General features: G+C 37.8%; 1 pseudogene; it reads right to left on the bottom strand.

Moving 5' to 3' along the window:
• Positions 1–4,832: 4,832 nt before the first annotated feature.
• LOC104825381 overlaps positions 4,833–7,452 on the bottom strand; it is a 2,900-nt pseudogene continuing 280 nt past the window's right edge.

Genomic DNA, 7,452 nt, shown 5'->3' with positions numbered 1-7,452 from the left:
TCGGACTGAGCAGGCGAAGAAGGAAACTTGGTCCGGAGCTGACCAAAACTTGGTCAGCCGGACCAAGCCTTCAAGTCTGGCGGACCGCGAGCCTCGGACTAATCTTGGTCTGCCGGACCAAGCTCCTGGTCCGGCGGACCAGGATCCGGAATATTTCCAAAATTCGATTTTAGGGTTTTCTAATCTTATTTAAGTTTAGGGTTTCGTCCAAAACTTAAACGAGAGCCGACCTAAAACTCAGAAAAAACACCCTAGAACCCTAGAGAAGTTGTTCTCTTGGATTTCTATTGTCCCGGGATTGGATCTCGTCTCTTGAGTTACCCTTTTCTTCACTGATCCTAGCAGATTCGTTCCAAATCGTTTGGAATCCTTCCCGTCGGTGTGGATACGTGTAGAGGAGCTGTACTTTCAGCTCTTGGTGATTTAGAACAGGCCCCGGATCGAAACAAACTTCAAGTCTCATCGAGAACGAGGTAAGTAACGATTCCCTCGGTGATATACACGATTTTTCGGGTTCTGCGAGTTTGGTTGCGTGTGACGTTTGACTAGGTTTAGATTTTTCTTCCGCTGCATGAAACCTAGTAAACCAAACCCTAGATCGATATGATCGCATGCTAGGAACCCGTAGATTCCCCAACACAGATTTGTTCCCATTCTTGGCCAGATTTCGTGGCGTTTTGTTGCGATTCCAATGTCGACGATCCTTCCAAATTTTCTACAGCTTCCCATCGTCGTTTCCCTAAGTTTTGTTCCCCTTCTTTCCCTCTCTTCCTCTTCCTCTCTTCCTCCTTTTTCTCTTTTTCTTTCTGTTGTTTTTTAATCCGAAAAATGGCAGGGTTGATCTGTTTTCCAGGGGTTTTAGAGATGATGGGCGAGCTTTAGGGCGCATGGAGGAGTGGAAATGGGAGTTGGCGTTCCTCACTGCAGCTTGAGTGCGATTGGATGGCGTGTGGACCAGTTTTCTACGAGTAAATCGCGCTCAAAAGTGACTGCCGAAAGTCTGATTTTTCCTTCGCGCCTGAACCGGTCGGTCCAGGCCAATTTTTTTTTCCGCGAATGGTTCCCTTGTTCCTTCACGACAACGTACACTACCTTTTAATGATTTTCTCGCTCCGTATATTTAATTATTTATATTTGAAAATAATTAAATATTTGAATCAGATTTTAGGGTATTACAACAAGTTCCGTATTGAATGTTTACTATCTCCATATGATTCGTAAACATATATGAGCAACGTCGTTATAATCATCTGGTTAAGGATTTGACACAGTTAAGACACGTCACTCCTCTTATCAGATACCCTAGACATCTCAGGTCTGAGGATCTAAGAATGAACTACTATATGAGATTAATTCAAGTCATGATTCATGTCTATATGACAATCTCATGTGGATCATCTTGTCACTCATTCCCAATGAGTACCTATGATTGTGATTCGCATCCAATGCATATGATCATAACCATGATCATCAATCATACCTCATGTTGGTTTTAATTTATCATCGCTCCCGCGATGATTATTTAGCAGGGAGTTTAGAATCATTCTGCAATGACTCAAGGATACCGATATATAACTGTCGTGCAAATTATATAAAATAAATATTAATGCATTCATAAACCAACACTACAAAAAAAATACTAAATTCCAACGGATTTTTCAAACGGATGAATCCATTGTAATTTTTCCAACGGATTTCCAACGGGCATACGTTGGAATAATTCCAACGCGTTTCTAACGGATATCTAACGGATTTGTCCGTTAGAAATCCATTGGAAATTTCCAACAGCATCTCAACGGATATCTGAGTTGGAAATTTTCCACGCATATTCCAACGGACAGCTGTTGGAAATAACGTTCGACAATTTCCAACGGCATGCCGTTGGAATTATCCGAAGGTTATGAAACGCAGTAAGTATTCCAACGGATATCCGTTGGAAACATTCGAACGTTATAACGTTCCAAATATTCCAACGGATATCCGTTGGAAAGTTTAACGGTAACGTTATTTTCAACGGATTTGCAACGGATTCGAGTTTCTAACGACGTTTTTCCAACGGATAAATCCGTTGGAAATCCGTTGGAAATATCGAATTCCAACGGATTTTCGGCCATTTCCAACGGATTTGCCGGTTGGAATTTGGGGTTTTTTTTGTAATGCAATGAATCACTACATAGTTCAAATGTCATATCACGGATTATCCTAGAACATTACAACCAATAATCTCCCACTATGCCCTGTGATCTATCCTACAAGCATCTAATCATCATACCCCTAACATGACTGTCATGCTTTGACGAAGGGAGAAGCTTCGTCAGCGGGTCGGCAATGTTATCATCTATCGAAACTTTGTTTAACTTCACGTCTCCTCTATTGATGATTTCTCTGATCAAGTGAAATCGTCTGAGTATGTGTTTAGATATCTGGTGTGACGAAAGTTTCTTTGCCGTGCAATCGAACAATTGTTGTCATAATATAACTTAATGGGACTCGCAATGCTTGCAACGACTCATAGATTTTCCACGAATTTCTTGATCCTCCTTACGGTTATGTTTTTTTTTAATCTCGAACGTATGTTATTTTGGTAACATTTGTATTGAAATATTTCCGCTACTTAATTCTGAGGAAAAAATTTAAATTTTCTATAATTTTACCTTCATATTATTTTATTATTTATCGTTCATGTGTCATAATTTATATACTCGATTCGGGTTCTGAGTAAAACGCATATATATTTCTGAACGACGAATTTACACCAGAAAATACAAAACAAAGACCAAATACAAAACCAAAAGTCGAGAAGCACAAAACACAATAAACGAAACCACGAACGCGAATAAACTTCAAGTAGCGAAGTATAAGAACCGTCAATGCACCGAAATAAGAAAATATACATAATTAAGTAACATAAAACATACCTTTTTTTACCAAAATGTTCAGAAATCGTCATTGAACGAAAAGAGAGTTTGATTTTTTTTTTATGACTTTTCGATGACTATTTAAGTGTATTTTAAGAATTATAATGCATACTTTGCAAAAATCAAACCATTGTTTAGTACACTTTGCAAATACCATCTGTTGTTTCGCAAACTATCATGAAATATTTGCGTCCATGGGCAATTTTAGTATTAAATATTTTTAATCGCAGCATGCGAAGTGATTTATCGTCGAAGCCTATATATCAATTTGAAAATATTTTTGTGAAACTTGGTCACAACATGCAAAATGGACCCTTTACAAAAGAATGGCAATCTTTTCGAGAAAAGTTGAAAAATGTATCTTTTTTTTTCTTTTCATTTTTATATATTAAAAATCAGTTATTCAAAACTAAATATATGAAATGGAAACAATTGAAAAAATCAATATAATTTTAGAAGGGTATAATTTTTACTAAACAGAAAAATTCGAACATTACAAAAGTCAACTAACAAAGGAAAATCAAAGTTCTTTTTAAAACAAATCATAGTTAAAATCAAATCGAATAAATCCGACGTAAACACGGGAAAATATTCTCTTTTATACCCCAAAAATAAAATAAGAATTAACGAATCAAAATCCTATAAAAAGAATACATTATTAATTCCTATCAAAACAATGGTTGATTTTTTTATTCATCTAATGGTAATCGAATGGTAGGAGGTGGTCCGATCGTAAATCGATCATTAGACGTTTAAGGTGACCGGTTTAAGGTGACCGGCTCAATTCTGCATGTGAAGAGAAAGATGTGAAGAGAAAGATGTGTAATTCAATTGTGGTTACTTAGACTCTTTTTGAACCGTGCGAGATATAGTTGGACCTAATACTCGATAAATTTTCTAGATATAAAAAAAACAATGGTTGGTTTTTGGTATACAATAAACTTGGAAATAAACAACAAATTAAAAACGTGTATCATGATGTATATGTATGTTTCAATGAGCGGAGATCAAATGATAGCTTTTGTCATATTAAATGTGTTCGTGTGGACTCATCGGTCCCCTCTCCTTTTATGAGTTGCAATAATGAATAGTGGCCCTAAAATTGTTAGGAACCGACTCCTTATATCATCTCTTCTTGCCTAATCCTATAAAATATTAAAATAAATTGTATATAATTACCTAAAATTTTATAAAATTTCTAAATAAATATTTGAATTATAAAACTCTCGTATAAATACCTGAAAATTTCAAAACTTTCGCATGTACCCAAACTTTTAAAAATTTATCAAATGAAACAATATTCGTTGATGTCTAAAACATCAATTATCGACAAATTCCATTATAAATTTTACTCTATTAATAGATTTTGATTTTATTTAGTAATTTTTTTAAAATTTAGGTATTTATGTAAAACTTTTAAAAAATTCAGGTATATATATAGAAAACTTTTATAATTTAGATATTTATTTAGACGTTTAGTAAAATATTAGATATTTATATGTGATTTTTCGTAAATGTTATGAAAATTAAGTATAAATATGCATCGAACGCCCTAAAATTTTAATCGACATCTAAATCCAGCCATGTATCCTAAATATCTCATATACCATATTTTCATGTCAAATTTGTAATTATAAAAAGAAATTTAAAAATAATCTTGCAGTTTATAATAAACATTAGAACTGTTTTTATAATATTCAAAGAAATATTTAAGATAATTTTATATTAAAAAAATTAAAAACGTTTGAAAACTTGTAATAAATATAAGGATAAAATCGATACAAATTTGTTAATAAAAAATCAGTTTGAAAATTATAATGATAATTTTTATAAGTTTAGAAATTATAATTATACATTTTACAAAAAATAAATTTTGGTGAACAAATATGTGGATCCGCGTAGCAAAACAGAGAATGCGAACACAAAAACAGCAATACCAACACTAGCATACATTCTTTAAAGGTCAAAGAAAGATGAAACTACGTTCGTAACATGGAAGTTAGGGTTACCAAAACAAATTTATGCTAACAAGGAAGGAAGCAGCAAGTTCTCCATCGCTTGCAGCCGCCATCTCTGAACTCAACACCAAATCGCCTTCCTCAAAATACCCAAGGCGGAAACCCGAAGTCACAGAAGAAAAACGAATGAACAAACTCTCCAAGCCCTTTCTAGAGATCCATCCGGGTTCGTTTTGAACCCCAAGAATCATTCGTTATGCATTAGAAAACCCCTAAAACCCTGGTTCCTAATCTCTCAACAGCTAAAGGGTTAGTTCCGTTAAGGCAGAGTCATCAAGGTATGAACAATTTGCACCTGTTCTTCCATCCGACCATTAAACCCTTTCACAGGTTTTATGGTAAGTATCCATGTGTTAAAAAGCCGTCACATTTTTCCCCTTTCGTCTTGAGGGAACTCACACGCTTCAGTCATCGAACCAGATCTCAGATCAGCCGGTGGGATAAAGCAGTCTACAGAGAGGCCCGGAACATTAAACGCAACTTCTTCGATGGTCCAGCTTTCTTCCATCTTTGTCCTTGTATGACTCATAGCAATCTCCCCGAATCTGAAGAGGGTAACAACAGAGTGCCCTGAGTGAGCGATCATGATCCCTTCAACCAATCTGTAATCTTCTAGGGACGAATTGATCGTTGTCTCCCAATAAACAGCATCTCCACCATCAGATTGGATCCGGGTCAGATGTGAATCCTCAATGTGAATGAGAAGTCCCGTTTTCTGGCTGAAATAGCCGAAAAGGACGTGCCTTATGATTTCAGCCGGCCCTTCGCTCCTCGCCTTCAGAGTTTCAGGGTCAGTGCAAAGTTTCAGAATAAAGCAATCTTCACCATTCACCTTCTTCTCCCCGATGCACTTGGCATCTGCAAACATAGCCGCAGTAGTTCTCGGATCAAGCCCCTGAATCACACCACCATAGAATTAGATTCAACAAAACCCCAGCAACCTTTTCAATCTCAAACAAGTAAAACAAGCAGATTAAGCATAAACAATGGATTCGAAACACAGGTTTCACCTGAAGTGCGCGACGAAGGGGTCTAACCGGTCCTTTAGCGGTGTGAGAACCGAGCCAAGGAGTGTGTCGCCAAACGAGCTTGCCATTGCAGCCTGCATGAACCTTACTACCACCTACAGCTAACTCAACGTACCACTTGTCTGGATCCATTTGCCAGAGAACGAAACCTCCGGTCTCAGCCTTTGATGGGTTTCGGTTCCTCGCTGTCCTCGTGGCGATTTCGAGTTGTGAAGTTATCATCTTGAGCTTCCCCATTGCATAAGCGTTTTTAATGGAGTTTTGCACCTTCTGACCACCGGAAGCCGCCGTGTACTGTTGGAGAATGTACTGTGCAGATGATGTCTCCTGCCAAAAAAAAACACATTGCCGGAAAAAAATTAAGTGAAGGAAGCACAAAGAACAGTTGCACGAGCTTAGAATCCGTGATTCTTAAATTAGAAGATTCTAAAACAACAAAATGTAAAAGAAAATAAAATAAAAGTAAAAATTGAGGAAAATAATAATAAAAAAAAGTATAAGCGAATCTAAAATTATGAAGAAGAATAGGAACCATCCCAAATATTCGGAAGACAACTTCTATATTCCGATTTTGATAAAAGATAAATTATTAAAAAAACACTTACAGAAGAAAAAATGATAGAAGAAACGATCCCTGATTCACTTAGATCTAAACTTGTATGAAAGTCCGCTCTGTAACGTAAAACTGGATTAAATTCCTTAATAAAACTCTCTGAAAACTCAAAATGTTACCAAAGAATCAATCAGAAAAATCCGAACTCAGGTCGTGAAATCGGTGAGAACAGAATCAGGAGCAAGAGAGACTAACAATAGGTGTGTCTTTGATGCTCAAGTGAGGCAAATATTTTCTCTGCCCAAACACATCACCCACCCTAAAATCGATGTCATCTCTCGATGCTAGGCGTTTACCCCCTCTGATATTGATGTCACCTCTCAATATCAGAGTTCACCAGACATCGACTACAATCGACGCCATCGACTATAACGGGAGAGTCAGTCGCCGAAACTCCTCCTCGTCGACCATCCTCCACGGAAATACTTGTCATGTTCATGCCCGAACGTGCCAGAGTAAGTCCGTACCACCTTCTCGGGAGAATCGCGCAACCCAAATCTCAGGTATATAATGCCTCATCCTCGGGAGGATCGCTCCGTCCCGAAATTCACTTCGTCGTTAGCGGAAATATTGGCACGGTTACAAAGAACCGTATTTTCCTCATACACAATAGTTACCGAGAAGAGCAGACATGAACGGGAGCCAAAGGAGCGCCCATGACCCCGATGAGCAATCTCAGATCAGACCTCCGGTGAGCTGCCATGGCAGCAACAGACGGAGCTCGAGAAAGCTGCCCCTTGACCCAATGGCCCAAACCCAACCCCAGTCGCTTCGAATCGCCGATTTCACCACATCCTCCTCCTCCGTCCGGGTCCGGACCCTCCATCACCGGTCTCAAACTCCCGGATCTTCCTATCAGCGGCTCCCGGTGCGCC

Source organism: Tarenaya hassleriana, unplaced genomic scaffold (assembly GCF_000463585.1).
Source record: "Tarenaya hassleriana unplaced genomic scaffold, ASM46358v1 Cleome45, whole genome shotgun sequence".
NCBI classification, from domain to species: Eukaryota; Viridiplantae; Streptophyta; class Magnoliopsida; order Brassicales; family Cleomaceae; genus Tarenaya; species Tarenaya hassleriana.
This window is presented reverse-complemented; position numbering and strand designations above follow the sequence as displayed.